General features: G+C 40.7%; 1 long non-coding RNA gene across 2 annotated transcripts; it reads left to right on the forward strand.

The window, feature by feature from the left end:
* The first annotated feature begins 507 nt into the window (after positions 1-507).
* LOC126609022 (uncharacterized) lies at positions 508-2,640 on the forward strand. 2 transcript variants are annotated; one of them, XR_007618076.1, is made up of 4 exons: positions 508-764; positions 865-966; positions 1,249-1,330; positions 2,450-2,640. It is a non-coding gene; the product is annotated as an uncharacterized LOC126609022 (long non-coding RNA). The 2 variants fall into 2 exon arrangements; XR_007618075.1 differs by having other exon boundaries at positions 1,264-1,330.
* The last annotated feature ends 12,538 nt before the right edge of the window (positions 2,641-15,178 follow it).

Below are 15,178 nucleotides of genomic sequence, written 5' to 3' on the forward strand. Positions count from 1 at the left end.
CGTTTCAGGAAAATTTCGTGTTCACATATTGTTTAATGTATTACATTATTCCATTTTATGAACATTTAACCAAGAATTTTTTTTTATTTAAATAAATAAGAATCTTAGTAACACAACACATCATACCTACAACAATTTGGATGTGACAGCCCGTCCCGAGATATTTTTCTTGATGGCATGAAATGTCGATTCTACCCTTAAGAGTTGAGTTGTGGGTTGTGTAAATAAGCTAAGAAATTAAACAATTGAGATTACTTATTTTCTTCCTAATCTTTTGGACCTAATTAGAACTAAAGGTTCTAATTGTTTTGGTTGGTTGTAAGAAAATTTGAACCACACACACACACACTCTCTCTCCCGTTGACTTTCTTTCTCTCTCTTTTCTCTCGGTTTTCTTCCATTTTCTGTACAAGTGTACGGACGAACTTCAAACTCTCCATCCCAGTCACGTATCAAGGTTGTGAAGGTAGTCTTTGTGATCCTTGTGAGCTCAGGAACTCACCTATACCGTTTTTAGAACGTGAAGACCTCATTTTCTTGAGAACCCGAGAACCCAGTTTTGGGTTATTGTTCATGTGATCGTGAATGTGAAGTTTTTAGAATATTTTAAGCTATTAGGAAGCTTTAGGACGTCTTCGTGAAGCTCGGAGAAGAAAAACGAAGTGAATTAGACGTCGGGAAATTGAGTTGGACAAGTTTCAAATTTTGGCTGGATTATCGAGGGTTCTCCGGCGAGATTCCGTGGATTTCAAAGCTTGAAAGTGGTAAGGTTTTGTTCCTCTCATCCTAAGCTTCAATTTGGTTCAAATTTCATGAATTTTGGTTAAGAATCGAAGAAGATATGAATGTTTGATTATTTTTCAGTTTCCGGCGAGTGCAGCGGTGACCGGCGCTGGACTTCGGCGAACCAAGGAAGAAGGAGAAGAATATTCTGTCAAAGTTGATGGAAAATTCTGACGCCGTAAGGTATAATTAATAGCATATTCTAGTTTTTTAATGGAATATTCCCTAATGGCGTTGACTATTCCATCCTCTGTGCCAAGTACGTGCCTTGGCTTGAGCCGCGCATCTGGCCGTGCCTTGGCCGGTGCATGAGGGCACGTGGGGTCATGAAATTTTTTTCTAAAAATATGGGGATGTTCCTGAGGATGAGTAGATCATGGTGGCATATTCAAATACCCCATTTGAGCTTTGTATGAGAAGTTATTTCCTAGTTTTGTGTATGTGCTTTAAATGACGTTTATTTAGTTATTTCGCATATAGGTGAGACCTATCCTGAGGACGAGAGCCATTAATCGAGGCTCGGGGGCTACGACCCTTCAACATACCAGTGAGTGGCCTTTTGGTTTTCCGTATATACTTATATACTTGAGATTTTTCCCAGAAAATGAATTTGAATGATTATACGTTTTGAAATGCCATGCAAAGTATTTTCCTATTTTATTTATGCATTGGTAGCTGCATATAATTATGATTGGTGTTGCGGACGCACATGTAAGTGTCAGGTAAGTTTATAAATTAAAGATGTGAGATTAATTCAGTTATGCAAGTTATGATGTGATGTGATGAGAGCTCATAAATTTACACCCGATGTTAGTGCTCCCGCCCAGAGTTAGGGCACAGTCCTTCACGTGATGTTCACCTCCCACATCATATGCTCACCTTGGATCCAAGTTAGGTGCACAGGCTTGTCGTACATACCACTTTAGGTCGTTTCGACTCGTAGATGACCCGTGATCATTCACACAGCCTTCACGTGATCGTAGCACTAGAGCATATTTACTTTACACCTAGTCTTGTCATACAGACCACTGTAGGTGGTTCCGACTCGTGTGCAGGATGTGATTTGATATGATTCAGATTGCTTATGAGCTATATACTCAGTAATGTAGTTTGAGTTAGAGAGATTTGGCTAATGCAATATTTGACATTTATACATTTTGCATGGTTTACCTATAACATTGCATTGAGATACTTTGGCATAGTATACTTCTATGGATTTTCATCTAGAGTATGATTTCGGATACAACTTATTATTATTATTATTATTATTATTATTATTATTATTATTATTATTATTTTCTGGGAAATTATACAGGTTTTACGGCGAGGGGTTAGAACTTTTGAGAAATGAAATGATTTTGAAAAGCTTTCTTTTTGCCCACTCACACTTTCTGTTTTGCGCCCCTCCAAGTTTTAAGTATAAGTGTTTTGGTGGATCACAAGGATTCTAACGGGGGTTCTGAGAGAACATAATCATGTAGGATCACTCTCGGGTGTTGTATTATTAGTACTTGTCCTGCTTGACTGCACTTAGACTATTTATACTCTGGTTGTGTATTTCACGCTTAATCTCTCACTAACACTCTATCTTAACTAATTCTGCTAGTAGTTTGGTTTCTATTCCTTCGCAATTCCCTTATATCTTTATTGCTTATGTATTGTGCAGATGGTTACATCACTCCCACGTGACGGCAAGCATGCCTTGATTTAGGTTAGAGTGTGTCATTGGACCTATATGAATTTTTTGTAGTGTAATAGGAAATTATTAATTTATATATTTGAGGGACCTATATGAATTTTTAATGTTGTATTATTTTAAAAATTTAACGGATTACTAATTTAGCACGTTTTTCTCAAGTCGGGACGGGCCAAAAATAAATTATTTAATAGAGGTTATTAATATATCAGATATTGTATTAAAGTTCTACTGTATCCTTGATAATAGATGAAATAAGAACAATGTAAGTAATTTTATTTTAATGAGGTATTTAAGTTTTCAAATTTTAGCTAAAAAGTTATCAATATAATTCATATTCGACTAAAATCTAATTACAGTTTTAACAGATGTAGCAGTGGCAACATATATGACAAAAAAGTTCATGTCGGCTGTCGTAGTTCAGACAAATAAATGTAGTCTGGTTGGCGCCAACCATGCAGGCATGCAGACATGATGCATGTGTTCATACACAAACAAAAACAGATCATTCATATTTATTAAACCACGAGTATAAATACCAACAAATTAATTAGAATAATAATAACAATAATAAAAGGTGGAAAATTATTATATTATTACCAGCGAATTTGGGAAGTAAGATGGCTGTCAAGAGCAAGGAAACAAAAGGGTAGTTTGGAAATTAAAATAAGGTTATCGTCTTCCTCACCTCTTTGGACAAATCAGAATATCACTTGATCACAATTGGAAAGCTGCAGTTGTTTTGTCTCTACATGCAGAAAAAGTAGTTGATAAACCCGCACACCTTTATGCCTTTATGCTAGTGTCCCCTTGCTCCAGTCACATCTGCCATTTCATGGAATGAAAACAAAATCCCCAACCACTATCCCTCTATTTCCTTTCACCACCTCCCAGACCAGATAATTCCTTATTTATTTATTTTTATTTATTTTCTGTGTAGAACTTTAAATAATCTTAAAAATTCTAAAGGTGACATGTCGACTTTTGCTTAAGAAAAACAAGATTGCCTTCATTAAATGGGCTGGCTTTTTGGATTTTCCCACAAGCAGCTCAGCACTGCTGAAGGTCAAAGCAGCTGAATGCAATTGCCCACATCTCACCTGCTCATGGCAAGTAAAAGTTAAAGCATTAAAGATAATGATTAATTACCCAAATCCTATCTTTAATACATTCACAATTGAAGATTGACTTCATTCAAGTAAGTAATCTTTATTTAAATCAATTAAAGATATTTGCACCATTATCTCAAGATACTATTTCCTATTTAATATTTTGAGAATATTCTCTCCATAAACCTTGGCCAATAGGATACCGCCATGTGTAGGGTAAAACCCTAACACCATGGCTGGCCCCTCTTCCTATAAATACCTTTATCTCTACCAAATTTCGATAAGCTTTTACTACCCCTAAAAGCTCTAAATGCTTACTCTTTTTTAGAGAAACTAACATAGGCATCGAAGATCTATTGGCCTAAGCCCCCTCGTGTGAGGCTTAGGTCCTTGATAAAATGTGTTGATTGTTTTGCAGGTGCATTTTCGTCAAAACTAAAGATGGCGAAAATTTGCATCGACAAATTGGTACTTTCATTGAGAGTTGATTGAAATACTTGAAGAAACCTCTTGCATTTGGTTTATTGAATTTTCTATTACGTTGAATTTTTCATACATCATATCAATTAACTTTCCCTAGAAAAGTTTCTTGATCAATCTTTGGAGAAAGGATACAATGGTAGGAAATTCGGAAACCACGATGAACGAAACCCCATACGTACAAGGATTTGGACCGGAGAATGGAGATGACGACATAGCCTCGAGATGGCGATCCTCAAGGCTCGCACCATCACCATTGCCTCAACCCAGCAGCCATGGCAGGGTAACCAGGCCACGGCCCAAGCAGCAGCACCGCTACCTTTTCAATGGCCCAATCCTCAAAACCCTAGGCCTTTTGCCCATGTCCATTCCATGACCCATGGGCATGCACCTTATGCCCTCTAAGCTGTAAGCCAAGCCCAGGAGACCCAAACCGCTAGCCAGGCAACCTAAGTCGTAACAGATGGAGCCCAGCCTGTAGCCCAAGCTCGGGACTAGACCTAGGTCGTTGCAGGGTAGCTTAAGCCCACTTGGAAATCAGCTAGGCCTAAGCCCGCGAGAAGCAAACTGCGGCCCAGTGTCAGCCAGCCCACACGCGACTCTAGCCTTCCCCATGTACGCTCCGACCACCAAGGTGGGTTAGTTATCCCTGCGACCCAATCCAATCTGGGGCCATCTTTTGTGATTCCGATTCCACCAACCGGCCCTCCAATTAACCCAGAGTTATTTTCACCCCATTTTTCTGCAGAAATGCCCGCTCCTAGCCCAAGCTTTGTACCTGCAGTCCACTATACTTCCACCACACATTTAGATATCCATCATACAAACTTTTCCCATCCAAATGGTGAACATCATCTGTCCCAGCAGGTCACCAACTTGACTAGCGCCCTCACACAGCAGACCACTTTGTTGAACTAGCTCATCGAGTGCATCGAGATGCAGCGCGCCCCAAACAAGGTTTCTCGAAGCAGGATAATGGTAGATGAATGTGACTCATTGCAGTGACGTTTAGCCAAACAGCTTCTAAGCTCGCCAGGAACAACGCATTCGGGTAGCGTGTAGTCTCATTGGGCCATCAGGAGAACGTCTTCTTCTGCCTTAATGTGTAGAGAAGCGTTCATTCTCGACTCAGTTCACGAGTCAGTGTGCATTCAAGGTTGGGTCCACACTCTGACGAGCACTACGGACATTCAAGGCGAAGCATCCACACGAGGCTAAGCCCACTAGGAGATCTTTCTACAAGGCACTAGAATAGGTAGCCACATGATGGACCGGGAAGAGCACGAGAGTAGTGCAACTCAAGTTCCACTAGTAGCCCTCGCCAAAAGCAACGGTGAGCAGTTCAGAATGAACCACGTGCACCGCGACCACGACATAGGCGAGCAAGACATTCTGAGGAGCAATAAGGACGAGCAGGTGAACACCAAGGCTGCTAGAGGCTCCGTTGCCCCACCAGAGGTTAATCTAGAAGGAAGTACAAAGGCTCGTAGCAAAGTAGCTAAGCGATTTCTAGCACATTGAGACCATCGAGGATACATTTCGAAGAGACATGGCTAATATGAGCAGGTCACCGTTCACATACGAGATCGAGCAGACGGAGCCACTGAGGAAGTTTAGCCCGCCACATTTCACTTTGTTTAAAGGAGATGAAGATCCGGACAGGCACCTGATGCACTACCAAAGCGTCATGGGGCAACAATGACGCTCTCATGTGCAAAATCTTTCCCACGAAGCTCCAAGGTGAGGCGTAGGACTGGTTCCACACCCTACCGCCCTACCGCCATGCTCAATTCCAAACTTCAGTAAACTTTCCTTAGTTTTCACTAAGGAATATTTGTCCTACAGCTAGGTCAAGAAGAAGTGTGACTGCCTTTTAAACTTGAAAAAAGACTCGAATGAGTCACTTTGCATATACGTCAAGAGTTCAAGGTGGAAAAGGTGAAGACTGTCGGATGATTTATTTTCAAAATGAGTCACCTTCCAAAATGGGCTCTCAGCAAATCTGTAATACCCCACCCCGAAATATTTATTTTCAGGAAATAATTCCGATGATAGGCCCAATTTAAACTCTTGCTTAATTTACTACCATGAACCATGAGTCTTGTCTTCAATTCCTTAATTCCTCACAAAACTATATCCATATTTTAATTATCAAAACATACGATTAAATTATCAATTTAATCACCAAATTTCTTCTATTAACTTCTCAACAAAAGATTAATTCTCAATTATTTAGGGCTGCATCTAACCCTTGTTAGACTACCTACATACCCTTGAGCGGGATCAAGTCCTTCGTAGTCCACCATTCAATCTTAATCCATTTTTTAATATATTCCAAATAAATGAAATATCCAACATTAGTTCTAATGATTGAAACACATCCAATGGGTACCAAATTCGTATTTAGAATATCCAAATTTGTACAAAATGGTAGCATTGGCCCACTAGCCATGTGCCACCGTGGGTGGCGGTTTCCGGCGATCAGAAACCCTTTTTTTTTTACTAACTCTAAATATACCAAATTTTACAGGTAAGCAGATTTGAACGAGATGAATATTTTTTGGGTGTTCTTGATTCGACCCCAAAATAGCTCTGCCACCCCCAAACTTGTTTGGGCTTTGTTCCTGGCCTCAAGAGCATGCTATGGGTGGTTGTGAATGAAGGAATATTTTTTAGAAATGGGAGGATTAACAGCAAGAACCCCCGCACCAACCGTGCGGTTTCTCCTAAATTCAAGGCCAATTTTCCTATGTTTTGGGGTGAAATTGGAAGAGAGAACGAATGGGTTCGAGGTAAGGATCATTTTGGCACCGGTCCCGTCATCAAGGTGGCTAGAATTGGGAGATATGGCCGGGTCGGGTTGGCGGGTCAAAGAGGGATTTGGGTTCCCTCTTTCTCTTCTCCCTCATTTCCTCTTATTTCCTCCATTCCTGATTGGCTGGTCCCATTCCTCCTTTCTCTCATTTCCCTTCTTTCCTTCTCATCCTAGTTGTCCATCTCTCACTTTTCTTTTCTTTTCCCTTCATCTCAGCCACACACGTGGCATATCACATGGTTCCAGAAAATCTAAAGCCTTCTAAAGATGGTTAAAATTACCAAAATATCCATGACCTTCAACGTTAATAATTTCTTCGTTATAACTCCATTTCACGAACGGTTTGTGCCTACACATTCGTGAGATAGAGCTCTATTCAAACATATAAATTGTGACCTCGAAGGGTCTAAGAATTTTTTATCATTAATTTTCAAACTTCAAACTTCATAATGAGTTTAACTTAAAACTCAATTCAAATAAATTAATATAAATTCTTGAAAAATAATATAAAATCTCAATAATACAAATACGTAAATTATAATAATTTCCGGTAACAAAATTTTAAAATTCCTCAATTATATTTTCATAACCATAAATCGATTTATTTTCAATTTTCCTCCGCATATTCATATGTTTAAATGTTCAAGGTATTACAAGATCACCCACTTTTCGAAGAGCTAATGATGGGTAAGAACTATACCTTGGCAGATTATTATGCTTTGGCAGAAAATCACACTCTAGGATGAGGCCAAGTGTTCCCAGAAGCCACCTGAGCAACCGCGCAAAGACGAGGAGCCAGCTTAAAAGAAGGCGGGCGATAAACAGCTCAATGACAATAACAAGCCGAGAAGCAGACATATGGATAGATCCTGGGGCAAAAAAGGCTTAGCACCCAAGGTGTACACCAAGTTCTCAGTCCCGATTAACTAGATCATTCGCGACCTCAAGGACAAGCCATGGTTCAAGATGCTGTAGCTCATTAAGGGACTACCTCTAAGATAGACCAGACCAAATATTGCGCATTCCACAAAGGTCCAGGGCACGCAACCAATGATTGAATCACATGGATGAAGTACCTTGAGAAGCACGTGAAATAAGCAAATGCGACCAATATGTCGACATACCAACTGCTTAACCAAGGCAAGAAGTAGATGCCGATGTAGAAAATCTGAGCCAAGATAATCTGAATTAATGGCATCTTCGCTGAATCCGAGCATCTTGGGTCACTAACAATTCCAAGAAGAGGAAAATCCAGCAAGCAAATTTGGTCTTTGATGCTCAAGCCATAGATATTGTACCTTAACCAATCGTCGGCTTCACTGAGCATGACGCTGCCCTAGTCATATTTGTTCAACTGGCCCACAGAATCGTTGACAGAATCATGGTGGACAATGATAGCTCGGTCAACATTCTACAACTGTCAGACATCCAAAATATGGGCCTGGAAAACATGATCAGAGGTAAAATGGATGTCTTGATTAGATTCGCCAAACTTACCTCAACTGCCATTAGCACAATCATGCTTGACGTAACTAGCCCTCCAGTTGTCTCATCACAGACCTTCATGATCGTCAGTGACCCTAATAACAGGATTTTAGGCTAGCCTTGGCTAGTGAAGATTGGAGTTGTCACCTCAATCGAGTATCAGAAAATCTGATTTCGCATCCCAGTAGTAGCAGTCAGAGAGATCAAATGCGACTAAGCTATGTCTCGATGATGTACTATACAAGTTCTCAAAGAGTCGAAGAAGAAATCTTTCGCCTCAACAGTAGCAGCTGAAGTGCAGAAGGATGACTCTACCTCCACCAAATAGCAATCACAACAGACAACTGAAAAAGATAGCGTCAAAGTCAACAATGCCCTGGCAAATGAACCAAGATCAAAACTTGAAGAAGACATAGAGTACATCATTCTTGACCCTCACCAGCCAGAGAAGACAGCTAAGATTGGCTCACGTCTAAGCCCGATAGAGAAAAAGGAACTCATGGCTTTCCCTAAGGAAAATCATGACATTTTCGTATGGTCACCCCCTGACTTGCCCATCATTGATCTAGTGATAAAAAGTGACATTTCGCATGGCTGGCCAACATCGTGTTAGTTACGAAAAAAAAAGGGCAAATAGAAAGTATGCATGGATTACACCGACCTTAACAATGCATGCCCTAAAGACAATTATCAAGTTCCCCAAATCAACCTACTTGTTGACTCAACATCCAAGAACGAGCTGCTCAGCTTCTTAGACACGTACTTAGGCTACAATTAGATTGGTAAGCATGAGCCTAACAAGGACAAAACGACATTTGTGATCGAGCGAGGCACATACCACTACAAGGTCATGCCCTTTGGCCTCAAGAACGTAAGAGCTACCTACCAACAGCTCATCAACACAATGTTCAAGAAGCAGATCAGAGTAACCATGGAGGTCTACGTTAATGATATCATGGTGAAGGGAAAACAGCGATCAAACTATATTGGCAACTTGGCAGAGACTTTTGGCATCTTCCGAGAATACAGAATGAAGCTCAACCTAGCCAAGTGCACATTTGGAGTCTCCTCAAGCCAGTTCTTAGGGTACATTGTAACACAGCAAGGAATTGAAACTCATTTAAGGAAAATCATAGTAATCCTAGATATGAAGTCTCCCACGACTATGAAAGAAATCCAAAGTTTGACCGGACGAGCAACTACATTTAATTGTTTCCTCTTGCAATCCACCGACCGATAGAAGCCTTTCTCCAAGGCAATCAAGAGGGCGCATAGAGATATACGAGACGACGAGTGCAAGAAAGCATTTCAAGACCTGAAGTAGTACTTGACATCACCTCCACTACTATCCAAGCCGGAAGCAATGGATAACCTGTTCATCTATCTGGCAGTATCGGAGGTAATAGTCAGCTCTACCATAGAAGAGATGGGGGCCCAATTACCTTTATCCTACACATCCAAAGCTCTCATCGATGTGGAATCAAATATATGAAGATTGAATAGCTAATTTTGGTGCTAGTTGTTACCTCTTGGAAGCTCAGACCTTACTTTTAAGGACATCTGATCATCATCATGACCATGTACCCACTTCGGTCAGTTTTACATAATCTTTTTTCAACGAATGATGAAATTGGCGTTGAAACTTGGCCAATACGGCTTAACATACCAACCCTGCACGGTAATAAAGACCCAGGTATTGGCGAACTTCGTTATAATTCACCCTAAGCCTGAAAGACACAGCAACTCAGCCTAGAAACGACCCAGAGGTAACCGAACACACCGTAGCCGCACTAGCCACACCTGCAGAAGATTTCTGGTGCTTACACGTCGACGGATCATCCAACTACCAAGGATTAGGAGCAAGCCTAGTTTTCACTACCCCAGATGGTTCGATGCTCGAGCAGGCGATGACTCTGGTGCGGAAATTATCTTAACACACAAATTTAACCCTCTTTTGACAATTGTAGTACAAGTATAAGTAGGGATCGTTCTAGACCGAGGATTAGGAGGGCTTGCTAATAACCTCTAAACAGACTCAAAAACATAAAACTAAATTTAAAAACACTTAACAAGACTCACAAGACTCAAGGAAAACTTAAAATACTCAAAACAGCTTAAAATAACCAAATAAACTTAAACTAGACACTAGGAATGACTTTGGACGAAAATTGACTTTTACTTGAATCAAAACACTTAAAAACACAAACTAAAATAGATTTGAAACACTTTGAAACAAGAAACTAAAAGGGAGGTTTCGATTTGGATAAAGTTGAAACAAACAAACAAGTATGAAAAACAAGACAGATTGTAAAACGAATTTGAGAAATAAGATGATGGATGGGATAACCAGAGGCTTTTTCTCCACACATGACATGTATGCAAACTCCTCGATTTCCAGTTACTACTTCATTGAATTATGAATGACAATGCTCCAAGTTAACCGTGATATCACTAGTTAACTCTCAGATTTTCCTTGTTTTATTGGATTGGATGACATCATTCGACAACCCAAAACATTCTTCAAAAGTTCCCTACATGACATCATAATAGAGATACAATCAAATATCATTACGTTTAATGAAAATCATAAGCATTGACAAAGCACTTGCAACTATGACATCATGTCACTCATGCTAGGAATTGAACTTAACGCGATCGTTTATAAGTGACCTTCACTACATGTGAATATAAGTTTGTAACGATTATGTGAAACTTCCTTATATTCTAGCAATGGATTTATGCATGCCAATTAAGTGTCGACCCTTAATTAACAAATAGAAATAAGTTACCAATCAAATAGTTAAGCCAATTGCATTCACGATTCAAAAGTTCATAACTGGAATTTATCAAATCATGTTGCACATATAATCATGGCTTTGAAATCACCCCTAGCCAAGAGGGATTTAGCCACTCATATTTACAACAAAACGAAAGGAAATGAATTTAAACATTAGAAACAAAAGAAAGAAAACACCTAAACGCTCCAACAATCCAAGTTGGACAGCAAGCACGTCCAAGCACTTTCCTTCCCTTCCTTTGCTACGGCACAAGTTATTGGTGAGTGTTCGAAGGTTTGTTTCTATGGAGGAATGGATGTGAAGATGAATGGATGTGTTTGGATGAAGGTTGTGTTGAAATGGGAGTGAATGATCTAACAAAGTATGAACTCCATTTATGTTACACACACTTCCTTTTATAGAGGAAGTGCATGGCAATGGAGGGGAACATGGAATGGTGTAGCAATTGAGTGCAATGATGCATGAAATCTGAAATGATGGAGGGAACAAGGAAATGTGTAGCAATTGAGTGCAATGATTCAATGTAATGATGAATGAAATCTGAAATGATGGAGGGAACAAGGAATGGTGTAGCAAATGAGTGCAATGATTCAATGTAATGATGCATGAATCTGAAATGATGGAGGGAACAAGGAATGGTGTAGCAATTGAGTGCAATGATTCAATGTAATGATGCATGAAATCTGAAATAATGAAGGGGACAAGGGTGGAAAGGTGAGTAAGTGGTGAATCAATGAGTGAAAGGAGGTGAAAGGATATTGTGTACATGGTAGACAAAGGAAATGAAGTGGAATGATGCAACAAATGAGTCAATGGAGGGAACATGGATGATGATGCACGGCATAGGAATCCAAAGGGAGTGCAATGGTGGTGCACGACAATGATGGAAAGGTGAATGGTGGAGTGACACCCCTTTGTGGCTGAGCTCTTTGTCATTTTTACATTAATTCTTCTTTCTCTTTAACACATTCCTAGCCTCTTTAGTCTTCAATTTCGTCCATCTACCTTGCTCCATGCATGTGTTATTCATTCCAAGCCCAAAACTGCTCCAAAATGCACCAAAATGCATCTTATTGCTTTATAAGGCCTATGGACCTACAAACACACGAAAATAGCGACATAAATGCATAAGAACAAGCTAACTCGGTCGCATAAATATGCTCCTATCAGACTATAAGCTTTAAAATGTCAAACAACGAAGTAAAGTATAAAGCCCTTATAGTAAGTCTCTCATTGGCCAAAAGACCTAGTGGTGAAGAAGCTCATGATTTATTTCGATTCCCAGCTGATCACCGACCAAACCTCAAGAGAGTACGCAGCAAAACATCCAAGGATGGCCTGATACCTCAAGAAGGTACGAGAGTAGCTAGCAACGTTCCAGGCATACACACTCACTTAGTTTCCATGAGCAGAAAATGCCTACGCATATGCACTAACAGGCCCAGGCTATGCCCTAGACTATCAGCTCAAACGCTTCATCCCAATTAAGTATTGGAGAAGCCGACCATAGATGCGAAACCAGCAGTTGAAGTGGCGCAAATCAACATAACTCTGAGTTGGCAAGATCTCATCATCAACTACATAGTTAATGGAATGTTCCCCCATAGATAGATTTGAGTCTAGAAAGCTCCAGACGAAAGCAAAATCCCATCATCTTCGATGTTTATTGTCTTCCGACGACCTCAAGATTCTTAGCTCAATCCACGATAGCTTATGTGGAAACCACCATAGAGCATGCTCCCTAGCGCAAAAACCTTTAAACGCAAGCTACTATTGGCCAACCATGCACCAAGACACCAATAAGTATGTACAAAAGTGCAACAGCTACCAACGCTTCAAGCCCGTGACCGTACTACCTGCTCGTAAACTCCACCCGCAGACGAGCCCTTGGCCATTCATGCAATGAGCGATTGATCTGCTGGGACCTAGTGGCAGCAGCATAATAATCGTAGCAACCGACTACTTCACAAAATGGGTCGAAGCTAAACCCATTATCATAATTACCCAGACGAACATAGAGCGCTTCATATGGAAGGACATCATCCGCCGCTTTAGTATCCCTCATTCTATCGTCACAGATAATGGCCAACAGTTCGTAGGCAAAGACTTGGCGAAGCTTTTAAAGAAATATGGCATCAAGCAGCATATTTCCACGCCCCGATATCCGTAGGGCAATTGGCAGGCTGAGGCGTCCAACAAAACCATTCTCGACTGCCTCACGAAGTCCTTCATAAACAAACAGGGCAAGTGGCCAAATGAGCTCCACAATGTTTTGCAGGCGTATTGCTTTACCAAGAGACAAGCAACCGGCGAAACTCCATTCTCCTTAGTGTTTGGTTTTGAGGCGATCATTCCTTCCAACGTTGTGGTGCCCAGCATCATCACTGCATTGCCAAATTCTGAGCAAAACAAAAAGGAGTTGGCCACCAACATAGACTTGGAAGAGGAAGAGCGTGAAAAAGTTATCACCCGCATTGCGGCTTATCAACAACATCTCTTCTCCAGCTACAACAAAAAGGCAAAGATCTGGTAGTTCCAACCAGGAAACTTGGTCCTCAGAAAAGCCTTCATAACTGCTCGCTAGGAAGGCTCCAAAAAGATAGCTTCCATCTGGAAAGGTCAGTACAAAATCAGCTGATTGAGTGTAAAAGGCAGCTACACCCTCACCGCTATGAGCGATAAAGAGATCAAAAAATAGTGGAATGCCTATAACCTAAGAAAGTACTACGTGTGACCTCCTACCACTCATTGGACCCTGTTTAAGACAAATACAGTTCAAAGACTCAAGCAGCTCGACAAAAAAGACCTCGCATACAGAGGATTATTAGTCGTTATGTTATTTCTGCCTACAAACAAAGATGACACATTTCTTTATTCTTAATGAAGATCGAAGAAATTATTCATAAGCCTGGGTCAGATGCATAAACATACCAGCTGATCACCCTTGCCAAAGCAGAATATGCCCCTGCCCTAGCAAACATGGCGTGTGTTCTCCTTTTAGAAGAAGGTAAACTAATCCCGGATATCCAGACGTGGATAGGTTGTTTGACTGCTCAATTATCCTAAAAGCTTCAACTACTTGCGCTGGGACGCTTCCAAAATTGGCCACAATAGACTTAGCCGACTAAATGATTCAATTCCACAAGAGCTCGGGTCTTTAACTATAAGGGACGTTAAGTGCAGGATCCCTGCCCATGAAAGATTCGTGTGACTAGATGGTTGCCCACGACCTGCAATTTTCATGATCGTAACTCAGTTCTAAAGTTTTGCAATACTAGTTAAGTGACCTGTGGAATTAGTTACAATTGTTGCTCAAAAGATCTGTATCGAGTTGCGTGTATCTTAGAATATCAATGGACCAGCAACTCAGAAGGATATGGCCACGGAGTCACGATTTCGCATACAACTTAAGCCTAAAATGCCCCCTAGAGCCAAGGCTAACACCAAAAGTGGTCACACAGGTTGTCTGTTTCTGTAAGTAAGACGCCTAGCCGACGACCCAACAGGGAGCAGTGCTAGGTAATTTGTAAGCTGAAACTTACACTTACGGTATAAGTATTCCAAGAGCTAAAGCTAAAATGTACAACTATGGTGGCTACACAGACTCGTTTTCTTTCTACGAGAAACACGTGTCCAGCCACCGGCTCTATAAGTTCAAATTTTCCCAGCATGCCTAAGGAAGGGCAAGGCTCGTGAAGTTGCTAAAACCAAGATTCATGACTATAACAGCTACGTGAATTCCTTTTCTTTCTATGAGAAGAATATGTACGGCGACCAACTTTTTAAGTTAAAAATTTCACAACATGCCCCAGCAAGGCCAAGGCTCGTGAAGTCACTAAAGCCAAGATTCATGACTATCATAGCTACGTAGATTCATCTTCTCTCCACGAGAAGCATGTGTCTGGTCGTTGGCTCTATAAGTTGAAAATTTTGTAACATGCCCTAGCAAGGGCCGAGGTTCGTGCAATTGTCAAAGCCGAAGTTCACAACTATAGCAACTACGCTGACTCAT

This window comes from Malus sylvestris, chromosome 16 (genome assembly GCF_916048215.2).
Source record: "Malus sylvestris chromosome 16, drMalSylv7.2, whole genome shotgun sequence".
Taxonomy (NCBI): Eukaryota; Viridiplantae; Streptophyta; class Magnoliopsida; order Rosales; family Rosaceae; genus Malus; species Malus sylvestris.